Here is a 19,164-nt window from a genome sequence, read left to right as displayed (position 1 = left end):
CCTATCAGTTGTTCCATGTCCAGTTCTAACTATTGATTCTTGACCCACATACAGGTTCTTGAAGAGACAAATCAGATGATCTAGTAGTCCCATCTGTTTGAGGACTTGCCACATTTTGTTATGATTCACATGGTCAAAGACTTTAGGGTAGTAGTCAATGAGGTAGAAGTCGACTTTTTTCTTCTTCTGGAACTCCATTGCTTTCTCTATAATCCAGTAAATGTTGGCAATTTGGTTTCTAGTTCCTCTGACTCTCCAAAAACAAGGCTGCTCTTCTGATAATTCGTAGTTCACATATTGCTGAAACCTAACTTACCAAATCATACTCATAACCTTGCTGTCACGTGAAATGAGCTTAGTTGTTAAGCAATTTGAACATTCATTGGCACTGTCCTTTAGGACTGCGATGTAAACTGATCTTTTCCAAACCAAATTTGTTGGCATATTGAGTACAGCACTTTAACAGCATCATTGTTTAGGATTTTAGATAGTTCAGTTGGAATCCCATCACTTTCATTGACCTTATTGTTAGAAATGCTTCCTAAAACCCACTTGACTTCATTCTCCTGGATGTCTGACTCTAAGTGAATAACCACATGCTTGTGGTTATTGGTGATGTTAAGATCTTTCTTGTATAGTTCTTTTGTGTATTCTTGCTACCTCTTCTTAATATATTCTGCTTCTGTCGAGCCCCTACCCTATTATTTTTACATGAAACATTCCCTCGAGATCTCTAATTTTCTTGAAGATCTCTCTTGTCTTTCCCATTCTATTGCTTTTTTTTTTCTATTTCTTTACATTCTCAATTAAGAAAGCCTTCTTATCTTTCCTTGTTATTCTCTGGAGTTCTGCATTCAGTTGGGTATACCTTTCCCTTTCGCTTTCCTTCTTTCCCCAGCTATTTGTAAAGCTTCATCAGATGGTCATTTTGCTTTCTTGCTCTTCTTTTCCTTTGGAATGTCTTTTGTTGCTAACTCCTGTACAATATCATGAACTTCTGTCAATAGTTCTTCAGGAATTATACCTACCAGATCTAGTCCCTTAAATCTATTCATCACCTCCACTTCATATTCATAAGGGATGTTCTGTAGGTCATACCTATACAGTTTGGTGGTTTTCCTTACTTTCTTCATTTTAAGTCTAAATTTTGCAAGAAGCTTATGATATACATTGTACACAGTAACAGCAACATTGTGTGCTGATCAATTGTGATAGATTTGGCTCTTCTTAGCAGTGCAGTGATCCAAGACAATTCTAAAGAACTCATGATAGAAAATCTTTTCCACATCCAGAAAAAATTACTGTCGATTCTGATGCAGATTGAACCATACTGTTTCTACTTTGGGGCTGTTTTTTTTTCTTTTTTGAGGTTTGTCCCTTGTGTTTTGATTCTTCTTTTACAATATGACCAATGCATAAATATGTTTAATGCGATTGTACATATATAACCTATATTAGATTGCTTTCTGTTTTGGGGAGGGAAGAGAGGGAGGAGGAAAAAATTTGGAACTAAAAATCTTATGAAAACAAATCTTGAAAACTATCTTTACATGTAACTGAAAAATAATCAACTACTTGGAGGAGGAGGAGGAGGAGGAGGAGGAGGAGGAGGAGGAAGAAGAAGAAGAAGAAGAAGAAGAAGAAGAAGAAGAAGAAGAAGAAGAAGAAGAAGAAGAAGAAGAAGAAGAAGAAGAAGAAGAAGCTCATGATCTGAGTCACAGTCAGTCCCTGGTCTTGTTTTAAGTGATTTTACAGAGCTTCTCCACCTTTGACTGTAAAGTATATAATCAATCTGATTTCAATATCACCCAGCAGGTGATGTCCATGTGAAGAGTTGCCTTTTGGATTTTGAAAAAGAATGTTTTCTATGACCATCAGTGATCTTAACAAAACTCTATTAGTCTCTGTCCTATGTTCCAGGTTTTTATGCACTATTGATTTTTTTTTTTTGTGGGCAATGAGGGTTAAGTGACTTGCCCAGGGTCACACAGGTAGTAAGTGTCAAGTGTCTGAGGCTGGATTTGAACTTGCAGGGCTGGTGCCTTATCCACCGTGCCACCTAGCTGCCCCCCACTATTGATTTTTATAGTCTCAGATTTTCCTTTTGCCATTAGACATATCCACAGCTGAGCTTCCTTTTGATTTTTGCCCAGGTGCTTCATTAGTGATGGAGCTGGTTGCAGTTTTGCTCTGCTATTCCCCAGTAGTGCATTGGACACTTTCTCACTGTAGAGGCTCATCTTCTGATGTCATCTCTTCTATCATTTTAGTACTGTCTATGGGGTTTTCTTGGCAAAGATACTAGAGTGGTTTGCAATTTCCTCCTCTAGGGAATCACCTGTTGTCAGAACTCTCCACTATGACCTGTCTGCTTTGGGTAACCATGCACAGTGTAGCTCATAGTTTTATGGAGCTACATGAGCTCCTCTGCCATGACAAGTCAGTGATCCAAGAGAGACCAAACATTCACCTCCCGGATCACATTTCATCTCAATGTTTCTCATTCTGCTCTGTTGCTTCAATAGGCAGTGTTTTCAGAGGTCCACATTATCAGTGTATTTATGTCAATAGGACAGAGGTAGTTGCAGATTTCTGGAGCACAGTGAGAATTGCATGTCCTAATTTGGGGAGAAGTGCAGATAAAGGAAATTGTTGGAGAACATTTTGAAATTTTGGTCTTTTTCTTTTTAAGTCTCCCCTTTTTCTGGGGATGCTGTCCAATTTTATTTGTTTAGCAGACTGCCTATAACAATTAACAGTATCATTCAGCAACAAGGCCTGAGGGGAATCCATGAGGAATCCATAACAAACTCCATATTCCCCCAGCCTGAGATGACCAATGGGGAAGTGGAAGGGAGGAGGGAGGAAATAGCCCTGGCACATAGTCACCTTCCTCTTGTCCAGCAAATCCCTGGTTTCTGAAATAACAGCATCAGGGGTATCTTCTATTCCCTTGAATTTGGAACCAGATAATTCAGCTTCAGTCCAGCTCTGCCCCTTTTCACTGACCAGTCTGGTCTTGGATAAGAGACGTAAGCTCCCTAGGCCATCATTCCTCATTTGTAAAATGATGAGTTTTGACTGGATGGCGCAAGTTCCTTCCAGCCCAGGATTTGGATCCTAGCTCACTAGATGACCACTCTTGGGACTCAATTTCCCTCCTCTGAAAAATGAGCAAATTGGACTAAATGGTCTTACAGTTCTGGATATAAGGTCCTGGGCTTCTATTATAGATTCTGTTCTGTTTTGTATCATTTAGCTTCATTAATACCATTGAGAGGAATTTGGATGGACACCAACATTGGGAAAGAATTCCAATTCTTAGCAGCAAAGAGCACTCTAAAAAAAATGGCAGCCACTTCTCCTTTCTGGTGATATCATCCAGGTTGAAGTGCTCTCTAGCCTAGCTTTGCTCTGTAGTGACCAAGAGGACTGAGGTCAGTGTAACCTGCTACCCCTGGCCAGAGTCACTTCATAATCACAGCAGGGTGTCCAAACCCTTCACTCCCCTCGAGGCGCAGTTTGGTTAGCCCAGCTTCTGCAAAGCCTTCTCCATTCTCTCAATGGAACATTAATTCTGAGTTTTCTGGGAATACTTTGTCTTTTCTCTACTCTGTTGGCATGATTTCCTGCCCTGTATCATACGGATTTGTGCATGTCATTTTCCCCAACATTCAAGTGGAAGTTCCTTGGGGCACAAGCTACTGCCTTATTTTGTTTATCTTTTGTGTCTGTTGTTTGTCCATGCCAGGTACTAAAAATGGGGTAATGATGAATTTAGACATTAAGTGTTAAATTGAGTGGAGGGAAGAGGAAATCAGGGAGGGCTTTCTGTAAAAGATGAGATCAGAGTTAAGCTCCTTGAATAACAATGGCTCCTGTATTATATGGGGCTTCAAAGTTTGCCAACTGCTTTTCTCCAAATGAACCTGAGACATAAAGACTGAAGGTATTTTGATCTCCATTGTAGAGCTAAGGAAACTGAAGTTCAGAGAAGGACCCTGGGCCCAATGTCACACAGCTAGTTGGTTCCAGAAACAGGGCCCAGGACTCTCCAGATTGGCCTCCCAGATTAGCACTCGTCCTATCAAGAGAATTTATATCTAAGCTCTCCCCAAACTAGCGATCTAGAAAAAACAGGCAGCAAAGAAAATGAAGGCAAAGAAGATGACTCCAAGGCATTGAAGGTGAACCCATGGACTAGAAATGCCCAGTGAAATGAAGCTTGGAGTTTAAGTGCTCCTCAAATTCTTCGTCATGACCTGGAGATGGCCTGTGACTCATCCAGGATATGCCTTGTAGTGAATAAAGAGCAGAGGTAGAATTCAGCCCTACGTCTTCTGGCACCAACTCTATTGTTCTTCCTCCTGTACCAGGCTGCCCTGAGAGAAGGGGGGAAGCAAGACTTGGTGGCATAAGAAGGAAGGTGTTTTCAAGAAAGAATGGAATTGTTGAGGGTTTTGTTTCGAAGAAGGCAGTATAGCCTCTGGGAAATAAGTTGACCTAGATCCAGAAATTGAACTCACTCTATATTCAAAGTTTACAAGCAGAATTAGATTGTTGAAGCTGCTGGACAAAAGAACTTTTCTACCCTTATCAACTCCTGACCACATTCCTCATAGTGACTGTTCCAGACCTGCTTATCTATTTATTATATCACTCCTAGCCACCCGCCCCCCCCCCCACACACACACTTAGGGCACCTGACTCTCTCAGAATACTGGGACTATCACAAGCAACTCAAGTCATGTATGTCCTCCATTGCTCCCATCAGCTGCTCTCTCTCCTCCCCCAATTGCTCTGCCCTTAAGCAGAAGCAGAAGAGGCATTTTGCCTTTTCATAGAGGCTGATGCCTCTGCCTCTACCTCTACCTTTGATCCCATTCCTTTCATTCTAAGGTCAGTTTTCCTTTCATGGACCCATGAACTAAATCAGTCTTTGGAACTTTAATGTAGTCTTCCTATTCCCAACCTCTCGGAACAAACAGAACAAGTCTTATCCTGCTTCCTTGTGACATTTGTTCAAATATCTGAAGATAGTCCCTTGACTCCCAGTATCTTCTCTCCTCAGGCTTAATATTCCTAGTGCTGTCAAAAATTCCTCATTTGGCCTGAATTTAAGACCATTCACCATCTAGGTAAACCCCTCTCCAAATACTCTCTAGCTATCCAGTGTCCTACCTAAAACATGAGGTCCAGCTTTGAACATATCACCCCAGACATGATCCAGGCAGGGCTGAATACAGCAGGATGACCACTGACCCAGTCCTGGGTAGCAAGCTTTAATGAATCCGTTCATAATTACATCCACAACTGGGGCTACCATTTTACACTGTCAACTCATATTGAGCTTAGATTTCACAAAAGCTCCAAATATTTTCCAGTTGAACTTTCTCTAGCCATGAACCCAACGGCACAATCTTACATTTGTTCCTATTAATTTTCATCTGATTAGATTCAACCCAATGTTCTTGCCTGTCAAGATCTTTTTGAATTCTGACTTTGTCAGTCCGTGTGCTATCCTTCCAGATATGTCATCTGAACATTTCATAAGCGTGGCATCTATGCCTTTACCCAAGTCATTATTAAAGTTAATGTTAAATAGTACATGTTTAAGTATATCAGATGCTAGGGGCAGTTCCCTGGAACTCTCTTGCCAAATTGACATCAAACTATTAATAACTACTCTTTGGGTATAACTATTCAATTCGGTTTCCAAATCTACTTAATTATTGTGTCTAGCCCATCTCTCTCTGTCTTTTCCTTCATAACAGTATTAGGCATTTGCTCTAATGCTTTGTTAGAATCTAGGTTAAATATATCTACAGCAACCCTCCATCAACTAATTAGTGACAAAAGCTGTAAGTAGCTATTTTGGCACTATCAAATCAACTTTTAAAGTCAAATCCAGTTACAGTAGTGAGAAGAGAGAACTTGGACTTGAGAGTAGAGGAATGGGGTGTAAAAGATACTGGTCCTCAATAGAGGTTCTTACTTTAATTGAGTGGGAAGGCAAAGCCAGAGGAAGGAAGAACTCACCTGGCATATAGGTGCTGGTCACGGGGACAATCCATGAGCTATCTGATAGTTTCTTGTTTTAAATAATTATTTTTCTAGTAAGGTGGTAAACACAATTGGCATATCTGCTGAAGGAGTAAAAGGGCTCAAGACCAAAGCCCTGAAAGACAGTCAGTCTGACCGTGAATAATAAAACTAGGCTAGCCCCTTTATGACTAATCCCTGCTTCCTTTTCTAAATGTTCACCATCCATCCCTTCAGTAAATTCTAGAATTTCCCTTGGAACTGAATGTTCCAAGGGAAATGAGTCTATGGTTTTCAAACTTCACTCAGCTCCTTCAAAACAAGACAAAACAAAGCTGGGGCATGATCTGCCCTTCTCCAATTATGTGGAATCTCTTTGTCCTGCTCAATCAGAGGTCTTCTTGATCCCTGCATTGCGGACCATCAGGCCAGGTGACTAGAGCCCATCCAGGGCAGCTGAGGACTCCAGTGATGTCTCCCCATTCTTTTTCAACTTTCTATTAGCAGGTTTTGTTCTGCCTTTTCCAGCACAAAGAGTTTCCTTTACAGAAAACACACAAATCTGAGAGTTGTCCAAGCCAGCCTTTCCCCCGTCATTCTCTGGTGCCGTTGCTGTGGTCAGCCTGAGCGGCAGTCCTTTCTATTCTACCTCCTCTCTTTTCCCAAATGCACCTTAAAAGCTCGTTTTAATGTCTCTTGCCTTCCTTACCAGCCTCAGTTCATTCTGAGTATCCAGACTCTATTCTAACTGAGATTGTATCAGAGCTGTGTCTTCCACTTCTGGTACCTGACCTTGCTTTGGTCTTCTGTCCCTGTCATCTTCAAATCTGGATCTGTTAATGAGTTCCTTTTGCCTTTACATGGTTCTCTTGGAACTAGTACCCCTTTTTTCCTCATCAAAATTGTTTCTTTGTGGCTTCAGAATTTCATTCTTTAGCATAGTCTGCCTCCTGGCCTGGTGTCCCCCATAGAATGGAAGTCCATGGGAACTGGGCTATATTTCTTCTGAAATCTTTTCTCTAAAACTCGAGTGCCTGGTAAACTCTGTGCAGTTTTCCTCTCTTCCTTATGATCTGCATCATTTACAACCTAGGAATCAGTTCATCCACATTGGTAACAGCTAGGTCTGGGTTAGTAGTTATTCCTGGGGCAACTTGCTTGACCTTTTGAAAAATGAAATTATCATTAATGCAATGCAAGGGAGAGTAGTTAGTTTGATCTGACCTGTGCTTAATGAAGCCATATTGGCTCTTTATGATCACTACTTCTTCTGAATGATCAGGGTGATTTGGGGAGGGTCGGGGGGAGGAGGACAGGGAAGAAAGAGGTACCACCTCATTGGAGAAGTGCAGTTGTTGCCCCAGTTTTGTTTTTAAAGGAGAACACATTCTGAAAACTATAGGCCCTTGAGTTCAAATCCTAGCAAAGTTCTAGAATTCATTAAATGGATGGTTAGTGAATGTTCAGAAAAGGAATTAGTGATGTATCTATCACAAAGCCAGTCTGGTGTCATTAAGCACAGGTCATATCCAACCACCTTCTTTGCCCCTTCTCATGCCTGAATTTTCCCCTTGAAGATATAGCTCCTTACTATGTGACTCCATTCCATCAAAGCCTGCATGACTTGGATGTTGAAAATAAGGCAAAACGAAAGGATCTCCATAGAGATGTCCATGACAAAAGCCTTCTCCTCCACTTACGCTGAAGTTTATTTCTGTGAACAACCCTTCATCTTCTCAAGTGGACTCTTTGTAGCTGCAGCCATTTCCCTTTGGTTCTTGTCCGATAATAATAACCCACATTTCTCTGTCCAGCACTTTGCACTCACGTCACTATTACCTCGCAAGGTGGCGGTCCAAGTGCTTTTCTCCTAACTTGACTAAAATTCAAAAAGAGTAAGAGACTTGTCCAGGGCTACACAGAATTTGAACTCAGGTCTCTGCTGGCTCCAAATCCAGCCCCCTCCCCGATGTCACCAGGCAGGACTTAGGGCATCTTCGATGTTGGCAGCCCTGTCCGTCCTGAAAACGTGTCCGGTTGTGAATCCAGCGTCCTTTCTACCAGCTCCCACTGCCCCCCCATCATTTATGTTGGCATCCGATCCTCCCGTTCCATTGCCACCCAACTGCCTCCAAGCTGATTGGCATCACTGTTTCAAGGTCATTGAAAGCGCTCATCACCCCCGCGGCAGTGGGGAGATGTTTGTTTCTCATTATGAATATTCAGCAGGCTTTGAAAGCCAGGAAATGGATTCTCCTTCTGTGTTCAACAAAGACTTGTGATAAAGGTGATAAGTGAGACTGATAAGCAAGGGAAGGCGATTTTATCTATCAAATGAACCGGTTGGATTAGATGGTTGCCATGGTCCTTCCCAGCTTCCAAATTCAGCAAACTCTAAATGTGTGTGTGTGTGTGTGTGTGTGTGTGTGTGTGTTTTCATTATCTCTCCTCTTCCCTCTCTCCCACCTATACCTTCAACTTAGCTCTTGCTAAAGGGCAGTGAGTTTCCAATTTGTCATTTGAATCACTTTTTCCTGCTTCCCCACTTCCCCAGCCAAGTCTTCCTCTGACGTCTCAGCATGTGACTGAAGGTCACCCTGAACTCTGGAAGGCTCTGCCATCAGAGTCCAAGCTTTGGCCAACGGTGCCAAATCAGGAGGGCTCTGAGCCGATGCCTCATATTTGTACACGAGCCTAGCTGAGTTCGGAAAGACCACCTTAGTTTGGCCTTGAGAATGGCCTTTTCAGCCACAGCCCTTCATAAGAGTCTGGCCTAGAGGCAGAGAAGAGGCTGACCTTTGTGTCAGTGGACAAGGACCTGGGCTGAGGATGTGGCATTCCCTGAAGTGTAGGGATACGGCTGTCCTTTAAGCTCGTATTTTAGTCTTGCTTTGCTAAGTGTCATTTTAACTTGCCAGGCTGGGGCTACAGCATGATGGGAAGTCCAATGGGACTTCATTTAGATCAGTCCTGGCTCGGCTGTCTCTTAGCTGTGTGACCTTATGTAAATTACTTCACCCTTCAGCTCCCATTAAAGGAAGGGGTTGGACCAGATGCCACTGAAGACACCATCTATGATGCCAGGAATGATGAGTGGCAGTGTGGTGTAGTAGATAGAATTCTGTCCTTGGAGTCAGGGAGACCTACCCCAGTACTCGATATAGGAGCATCTCCTAGCCTCAGTCTCATTCTCTGTAAAATGGAAATAATAATATTGTCTTCCTCCCAGTGGTGTGAGGCTCCAATGAGAACATCTGGAAGGCTTTGCTTTACAAAGTTTTAGCCATCATTATGCATGTAGCACATCCACGCCCTGGGGCTACTTGCCAAGCCTCCCCTCTCATTGCCAGTCAGGCCTCCAGAGATGGCCTGGCTACTTCCTATTCCCTCAGATTCTAGGAGCAGCCTGGAGGAGATGGAAGGTGTCTTTCCTGTGCTAACCTAAGGAAAGTGTTTTCTAGTGCTGACACTCAAGCCTCCACCAGTGAGCTTCCTGCCATGATTAGAGGTTGATATAATTTAACAAGCCAGACTCAATTAGCCTTTAGAAAGAGTATTTACTATGGTTGTAGAGTTGTTACAAAGCATTCCCAGTTGGCCTGCAGTGCACTTTATCAATAATACATACAGAGTCTAGGGGAAAGCTGGCTCCAGTTAAGCAAATGGGGTAACTCACAGCTCATGGAGACCCTTTTCCTAGAATCTTCAAGCTGTTGTCCTTAGATAACCTGTAGCTTTTTTTCTGCTGAGCTCCTTGAAGGACTCAAATCTGGTTTTCTCATCATATCCAGTCTGCTTTGGCTCTCCATGCAGACACTGCTATCTGATATTCCAGGGATATTATTAGGATGCTGAGCAGAGAGTCTGAATCTCTGGACCCTTAGAAGTTCACGAGGTACCTCTGCCTGAAGGGAGTGGGGTGAGACCAAAGGCAAGGTCCCGGGCTTTGCCGGTCCTCCCAATGGATTCCTCTTCAGAGATTTAGCTGAAATACTTTCTCCTCTCCACTTCCAGGCACATAAATCTGCTGTTCTATTGAACTGCCCTTCTTTATATAGGCCTCAGAATGTATGACCAAATCCCTAAGCCAATACCAATAGACCTCGCCACATGTAGAGAACAAGTCAGCTGTGTTCTCACCTGATAACATGTATCAGGACTTGCTTAGCATCTTGGCATTTGCTTTAAATGGCTTGGGGTGACTTGACTGATGAACTCCCCAAACTAAATTTACCTTGACTTTGCTGATTTCTTCTACTGTGCCCTGTAGAGATGTATTAGGATGAAAGCGCAATGGTGGCAGAGCTTAGATATTACCCATTGGCACAAACTTGATAACTTTTTATGAGGGAATGGCAAGAATATCCCCTGGGTCTGATGATACCCCACATGTCCACAGCATCTAATCTATTATACATTGAAGTATGGTGTTGAGCTCTTGAGGAGATGTGTCTAGAACCTTTAAAAAAGTTGGAAAAAACATTCCTCTCATTTCCTTCCTTTTTTGTACATTGCCTTTTTGAGAGACTGTGTTGTCAAGAGGTGAATTGGGGGACTTCTGGAAAGAGAAACAATTCCAGGTGTACTCGGAGACTCTTATTTGAGGGGGATAGGCCACAGAATGGGTACACGGAACATAATATTTCCAGACTGATTTGTAACTAAAGCGAATCACTGCTGCCTATAAGTAGCCAATAACTTTAGATCCAACTCTATCACTGGGAACCAACCAATCAGAGGGATTTCTTGGATCCACTCAGCAGGATGCCAGGAAGCGTCTACCTCCATGGGAGGGATCATTCAGACAGTGGATGGAGAGCCATGCTCTACAATGTCATTAAATTGATTGGGGAATTCAACAAAAATTATCTGAGGCTCTCCAGACAATCCCCTTATGTTTATATGAAACCTAAATGTCTTGGCAACTTCAACCTCTTTTCCTAGTTCGTGAGGGCCTAGCAGAACCAAACTAATCCTGCTTCCATAGGGCAGGCCTTTAAATACTGGATAAGAGCTGACGTGTCCTCACTAAGCCTTCTAGTCTTCAGGCTCAACCTTCCTCATTTCATCAATGAAGTAGGGTCTCCAGAGCCCTCTTCATCTTGTGCATTTTCCTCTGGACATGTCCGTGTCCTTCCTAACATTGGAGACCATACTCTGTATGTGTGCTGCATGATCTGGGCAAGTGACCAGGGCAGAGAGGAGCACAATGGGCCTTTTCCCTCCCTCCTCCTGGGTCCTGGGCCTCCATTCATGGAGGACTGGCCTGTGTGACTCTCACATCTCCGTGCAGTCTCAATCTGAGCTGGCAGGACACCAAAATCCCCATTTCTTTCTTCAGACAAACTTCTGGCTAACCAAAGCCTCAGCCTTCTTGTCCTTGGGCCGTTGGTCTTTTGGCCAACATACACATAGCATGCCACTAATGAATTTCACATGACTTAATTTAGCCCCATGTTCTAGTTTTGTGTATGCATTTTCCAGTGGCTACATTTAAAATGTTTTTATCTTGACCTAGGATTTAATCACTGTAGGGATTTCTCCATGAGAAAAGTCCTCGTACCTATATACATCGGTACCTTCTCTGCTATTGAAAGCCTGAGAGAATTTCCCTGGGAAACTAGAGGTGAAGAAGTTTTCACAGAGTCACATAGCCCGTCTGAGTCCCAGGATGGAGCCACACCCAGTTATGCTGACCTGGAGGCCAACTCTGCATCCACTATGCTGAAGGCCGCAAGTCATCCAGGCCTAATCACCTAATCACCAGGCCTAATCCACAACCTTGGAAGTTCTGGCTTATCTTTATGATTCCACAGCCTTATTATTGCTGGAAACTATTTTGAAGGTTGAACAGGAAGAGCACTTGGAGTGAAGATGTTTCAAGTCTCACTGGATTTATCATTGTAGTCCTTGATGGTTCAGTGACAACATTTTTGGAGGTGTCCAGAGAGTGCCCCGGGGATCCACATAGGGCACTGCATTGCTTCACATTTTTGTCAGTGACTTGGAGAAAAGCATAGATGGCAGGCCTGTCCAGTTTTCAGACAAGGGAGGAGGGGCTAAGGATTTATGAAGCTTCCAGTGTGAGCTGGGCACTGTGGTAAGTGCTTAATAAGCATTATCTCACCTGATACTCACAACAACCCAGAGGGAGATCCTGTTCTTATTCCCATTTTACAGTGGAGTAAACTGAAGCAGACAGAGGTTAAGTGACTGCCCAGGGTCACACAGCTAGTATCTGGTGCCAGATTGAAGTCAGGGCTTCCTAACTCCAGGTACAGGGATCCGTCCACTGTGGTTCCCCCTACCTATCTATAAATGACAGATGACCCCAAGCTAGGAGGGAGAGCTAGCATATCTAAAGGTATGTTGGAATGCTTGAGCATTGGGCTGAATATGAGAAGATGAAATCCATGTCAAGGCTCCCCCTTGGGTACACAAGGTCAGGCTCAAAGTGAGCCAACAAGGTGACTGTGAGGCCAAAAACTGCTGATGGGACCTTCAGCTATTGTAAGGGAGGTAGAAAGGGTGACCTTATTGCTGTTCTCTGCTCTGGGGTCCAGAGGAGGGCAGCCAGGGTGGGGGAGGGTCAAGAGTCAATGCTATGGGAGAGGAACGTGACAGAACCAGGTGTTTAGCCTGGAGAAGAAAAGGCATGAGTGAGGGGGCCCGAGAGCTTCCATCCAGTGTTCCAGTGGGTATGGCGGGGGAGAAGAGATGAGGCTTGTTCTGCTCACCCTGCTGGGCAGAACCAGGAGCAGTGAACAGGTGACTACAAAGAGGAAACCACACGCCGTGGGCAACAAAAAGCCGCTGACAATTCGAGATGACCGCAAAGGCCGCTTTGGCAGGTGGCTGCCTCTTGGCAGGTGTGTCACGGTGGGGATTCCTCTCAGGGACGGCTGGGACTAGAGCAGGTCACCTCCAATGTTCAGACATCCGTGATACTGTGGCCATCAGCTGGAGGAGAAGTAAGTGTCCTCCTGAAGGCCATGATGGGGCTAGGCTCATGGGCACCCTGATCCCAAAGACCCAGGGCTGGCTCGGCAAACCCAGAGAGAAGGTTACCAAGGAAGCTTGGCCTAAGCATGGGTAGGGCTGTGCCCAGGCAAACCAATGACCTTCCAGGGAGGAGGAACAACAGCAGAGAAGGGACCTTGGTCTGAGTCTCATCTGGGGAGGGGGGAAGGAGGACTGTGGTCACTGAGCTGCAGTGATAGTCGAGGGGAGGGACGGACGCCGAGCTGTGTCTTCATGTTTGCTGGCGACTCTGTTTTCTGGAGTGAATTTATTTTCCACCATTGTTAGCCAGAGCTAAGAGGTCCAGTAAAGTATTAAGAAAAATCCTGGCATCTACATCATTCCATACATCTACATTATACCAGAGGGATGGAGAGTCAGGGAGGTGGGAGCGATGTGTGCAAGCTCCGGAGCTTGCAATTAATGGTCAGCAAGAATGGCAGAGCTATGTGCTGGGCCCTGTGCTCAGCAACAGTCACCACAGGCGTTAGACGGCACTCAAATATGGTCGGCAGGGGCACTTTTCACAGACGACCTTTTTGTTAGCATCCAAGAACAGAGAAAGGAAGTCGTTTGGCTATTATGACTCCTATTCTACAGATGAGAAAGCTGAGGCTGAAGGAACTTCCCCCCAGTCACACAGCTCAGAAAGGCATGAGGCAGAAACAGGAACCCAGGTGTGCTCTGATTCCCAGCCAAGCATTGTTTCTACCCAATCACACAAGGCACACACAGAGCTCAGGCCTTCTGATGTCTAGTCCGAGAGTAGTGGGCTAGCCCCTAAATAATCCCAGGGTCCTCAGTGTCCTGAGTGTCTCTGGGATCCATTTTAAATGTTCACCTTATCCCTCCTGAATTTGGATAGGAGGGAAAACTTAAGTAAGCAGACCCTTAAACATAGGAAAGACACCTCAAATACCCAAGTACCCACTTTACCACTGGCCGATGCCCAATCTTCTTCAGCCTGCTGGGGCCCGATGGGAGAATGGTAAAAGCCCATTATTCAGTTTGAGCCTCAATAACTACTTACAACCCAGATGGCATAAAAGAGACTTTTATGGACTGTGTATGGATTGAAAGCTATATTATTCTGGGGGGAAAAAAGTGAATTAATTCCTCTCCCAGAAGCATCTATCTTTCCGGGTGATGTGATGTACATGCAGAATGCAGATGGGGAATGTTTAACTTCATCTCTCATTATTCTAACCTTTCCCCCCACATAATAAACTGACTTTGTGGACCTTCCAGAATGAACTCTACATAGTCATTTTTTTCCCCTATACACAGTGGATGCCCCCAATTAAAAATATCTATGATATATTCCAGTCTAAGACATCCAATGATAAAAGTCACTGAGCTGCCTCATTTGGCCCCAACGTTTCAAATAGTAAATGGCTCTGTGGTTTTTTTCAAACCAACCACTGCACAAAACGTACATCATCAATCTGAGGCTACAATTTATATCATGTTTCAGGCTGAAATATATTCCTAAGGTTGAATTCCAGGCTTCTGAAAGTAGTACTGCGCATACAGTACAAACCTGGGGTCTTGATAATATCGTATTACTTTTCTATTTGGAATTCTCTTTCAGTAGAGCAGGACACAGAGCTGGCATCCGGAGGTAAAGCCTGAAAAGGCAGGACTGGTCTCCTTGTTCTCCCAGCATCTGGGTGCTGCTGTCCAGCAGGGGCAGCCTTCATCCAACAGTGAGTGGCTGCTTCCCTCGTTCCATTTTAGACATGCCTGACTAGACCTCAGAACTTGCCTGACCTTGCTTGGTGAAATCTACTGGGAGCTTCGGAACTCATAAAGTTCTCATTAGTAACCCTTCTTTCAGAGAAATCAGATTGGACTCTTTCTTGGGTGAAAATCATCAGCATCTATTCGATGTGACATAAAATGGATGTGACTGCTAGTGGGCTCTTCTTCGATTTGGAGAAGGGATTCTGTTCTCAGGCCTTGTATTAAAAATGGATTTTCCCCCGTTTTTTTATATGGTAATTTAGATCAATATGCCAGAACATACAGACACTGAATTTGTCCTAATCTGATCAAGTCTTATGAAGTGGGGGGGGGGGGAGTGTTCTGAAAACTTTTTGGGAGGAAATTGACTCTGTGACGGGAGAAGTCAATACCCTAATAGAAGAAATTGGCCCCTTTTGTGGCAGAATCGATGTCACACACAGTCCGGGACGCTTGGGCCCACAGGACTTTCATCAGCTCAGGCTCTACCTATGGTTAAGCATGCGGCCCTAGGCAAGGGGTTTCTCCTCTCTGAGCCTCAGTTTTCAGTGTTCTCATCTGACAAATGGGTGACTGCAGTCCATAAAGCATTTGGTCTACCTTCAAGAGATGCAGAAATGGTAACAATCGTAACCATTCCTAGAGGTCCAGATAGCAAATAACCAGTGAAGCTCTCTTTAACCATCAGGGGCTCTTTGTCACCAGCAAAGGCATTGACCCAAGTTTCCTAACACATAAGCTCATTAGATGGACTTGGAATCAGAAAGAACTGAACTTGAACCCTACCTATGGACCATTTAAAGCTAAGTAACTGGTACGGTAAACTAGGTGGCACCATAGTGCATAGAATGCCGGGTCTGGAGTCAGAGTCCTCTTGGTGAGTTCAAATCTGGCCTCAGAAGACACAGACTAGCTGGGTGACCCTGGCAAGTCACTTCACCCCGTTTGCCTCAGTTTCCTCATCTGTAAAATAAGCTGCAGAAGGGAAGGACAAGCCACTCCAGTATCTCTGCCAAGAAAAGCCCAAATGGGTCACAGAGAGTCAGACAGGACTGAAAACCTTTCCAAAGATGGGACGCTGCAGCATGTCAGGAGAGATGGGCTTCTTATGGCCCTGTATTGGGAGAGACCATCTGGTGTGTGAGGAAGAAGAAGGAGGAGTTCCCCTTGATAGCGCCCAAATCAGGAGCAATCATTGACACGATAGAAACACCGGGGAGCTCTGCTCTCTTTCAGAGGCAGCAAACAGCCAGAGAGCTGATGGACCAGACAAGCACAACCAACACCCCGTGCTCCGAGGGACGGCAAATTATATCACCTTAAAACACCCACGGACGATGGAGTCTTGGGCAAACTACACTGAAGACCTCAAGAGCACTGGGGACCAGGGCTTCAGAAGCAAGAGGCGAATTTGAGAAATCAATAGCTGGTTAAGGCTATCTGAGAGGAGGTGGATCCTGGTGCGTGGCTGAAATGGTAAGGATGACCAACACTTGGTCAGAGTGTTGAGCCTTTCAAGGGACAGTAAATATAAAAAATGATTTAAACTGAAAATTGAGGGGAAGAAAAAAAACCTGCTTCCATAGCTCTGACAAGCCTGGTGCCACAGAGAATAGAAGGTGCAATAGAGGTAAAAGAAAATCAAAAAAGATCAATCATTCATGAGAGACCCTAACCAAAAACAGAGCTGGAAAATCAATCAACCCACCAACCCACGCACTCAGCTGTCTGCCCACAAAAGCACAAAGTAACCAGTACGGGCAGCCAGAGATCCCGAGGCAAGCACCTCTCCTAAGTCCCAGTAAGGTAGAATTTATAATTAAACTAAGGCTCTGGAAGGGCCTGCCTTGTACTAAACAAGAAGGATTAGCAAGAAGATATACTCACGTGAGGGTACTTCAGGTTGCTGCTGAAGGTGAGTTGGGGCACAAGGCTGACATATTTGGTGGGGATCAATGCAAAGAAACAGAAGCAATATTGTGGGAATATTCTAAAGACCCCATGATGGAGGCAGGATTAGGTGAAGAATTCCAGAACTTCCCAAACCCGGCATAAAGGTATGATATTGCAGTCATGGCGAAGTCGTAGGAGGATATTGAATCAATCAAATTGATTGTGAGGCATCCCAAAAGAATTACAAGACTCAGTGACTCTGTTTCCTAAGTTTTATTAGAATACTGTTAGGCCACAGGGAGACACCAAGGAGAAAAGTGTCTCAAGTAGGGAGAGGAAAATGGTTATATTTATAGTGAGAAAAAAAGTAGGTTATCTCCTCATTATCTTAATTTCCTCCTTAAGGAGGTACGTGGGAGGTCTGAGCCTAATTTGGACTTCCTGGGATTTTAAGACAACCCGAGATGGGAATCTTTCTTCTTAGAGGTGTGTATTTGGGGCTTACACATCATAAGGTAAAGCTAAGGACACATTTGGGCTTCTCTGCACATGTTCCTAAAGACAGGCTTAAACTCGTCAGACCAGAGGATTTCTGTGTTTATGATATCTCTTTACTTAAGACCTGGCTTCTAGGTGTCCTGTCATCCGGTACTATGAATGCCTATTAATGGTTAATGGTCCTTAGTTACTGTCTCTGTTGATGGTGAGGGTCGATAGGGACAAATCCTCTTGGTTACTGTAAGAACACAAATCTTAGTTTCTCTGTTAACCCTTTTAGGTATTATTAATAAGAACTCAAGCCTCAGTTTATCTGAACCCCTTTTTGCCTCCTCCATCAATGGGAAAGCTCAAAGATCAGACATCTAATAGATCCTAGCTTCTTTTTTGTTATTGTTGTTGTTGTTTTGCAGGCAATGGGGGTTAAGTGACTTGCCCAGGGTCACACAGCTAGTAAGTGTCAAGTATCTGAGGCTGAATTTGAACTCAGGTACTCCTGAATCCAGGGCTGGTGCTTTATCCACTTCGCCACCTATCTGCCCCCTAGATCCTAGCTTCTTAAACTGTGGGTCTAGACCGCATATGGGGTCGTGTAGCAAAATGTGAGGGTTGTGAAAAATTTGGCAACAGTATAAGGTTATGTTTGCCTATTTTATATACCCATATACCCAGGGTTTTGTAAAAATTTCTCAGGTGAAAAGGGGTTGGGAGTGGAGAGTCGAAGAAGCCCTGCCCTAGAGCACTCTTTCTACCAAAAATGGGGTTGGGGGCGGGGAGGGGGGCTAGTCCATTCACAATTCATCTTAATGATAGTTTCAGTTATTATAAGGTGGAAATTAGTCAACAAACATCTTTAATAATAATAATGAACACATAATAATAACGAACACTTACTATGTACCAGGCACTTTACAGCTATTATCTGATTTGATCCTCACAACAACCTATGAGGTAGATGTTATCATTATCCCTATTTTATAGATGAGGAAACTGAAAGAAACAGAGGTTAAATGTCTAGCCCAAGGTCACACAGCTAGCAAATATGTGAGGCTGGATTGGAACTCAGGTCTTCCTGATTCCAGGTCTGGTGCTCAATCCACTGTGCCCCTAGCTAAGCATACTTTACAGTCTGGTCCATTCTTTAAGCATACTGAATGTGTCAGGCACTGTGCTAAGTACTAAAGATATAAAGGGGGGAAACAATCTGCCCTCAAGGACCTGCCATTCTAATGGAGGAGATAGCTTACAAACATCTAAGTCCGTCCAAGATTTATGTGAGTATATGGAAGACAATCTCAGAAGGAAGGCATGAGTGACGGATGCGGATAAATGCTAACAACAGGCTCTCTAAAGGGGAAAAAAATCACTTTTAAGCTTCATTTTCATCACTAACATTTTCTCCTTCCCTTTCTTAAGTCTAGACAGCCAACAAACAATAACTCAAACCTCGATTTCAAGTGTTCCGCTATTTCTGAGACACAAATGCTCCCACTAAAAATTTAAGGATGGTGCTCATGAGCTAGTGTAAGTTGACTCATGCATCCCCCTGGGGGATGAGAAAGGTTTCCTACAGAAGATCTGATTTGAGCTTAGAGAGACCAAGACAGGTACAGAGACAGGAGAAAGATGCAGAGAGAATGATTAATGACTGGACAAACTTCTGGAGAAGGAAGGAGAGAAAAGTAAACCCTTGAAAGAACAATGAAGGATTCAGCCTTGGCAAACAGAAGAGTTACCTCAAAACAAGAGAAAACAGAACGAATCTTGGAGCTGTGAAGGATAAGAAATGCCCCATCTCACAAAAACATGGAACTTCAGAAGGGATGGAGGATGTAGATGCCATCTAGGTCCGCTCAGTCAGCCTAGGTTTAAAAACCTCCAGGGAAGAAGTCCAGCTAATTGACAGGAAGTTCCTCTTAAGGCAGAGTGCGGAAGACTAGAAAGGGAGGATTGTTAAAGCGGCATTTT

The sequence above is a fragment of the Dromiciops gliroides genome, chromosome 2 (genome assembly GCF_019393635.1).
Source record: "Dromiciops gliroides isolate mDroGli1 chromosome 2, mDroGli1.pri, whole genome shotgun sequence".
Classification (NCBI taxonomy): domain Eukaryota; kingdom Metazoa; phylum Chordata; class Mammalia; order Microbiotheria; family Microbiotheriidae; genus Dromiciops; species Dromiciops gliroides.
This window is presented reverse-complemented; position numbering follows the sequence as displayed.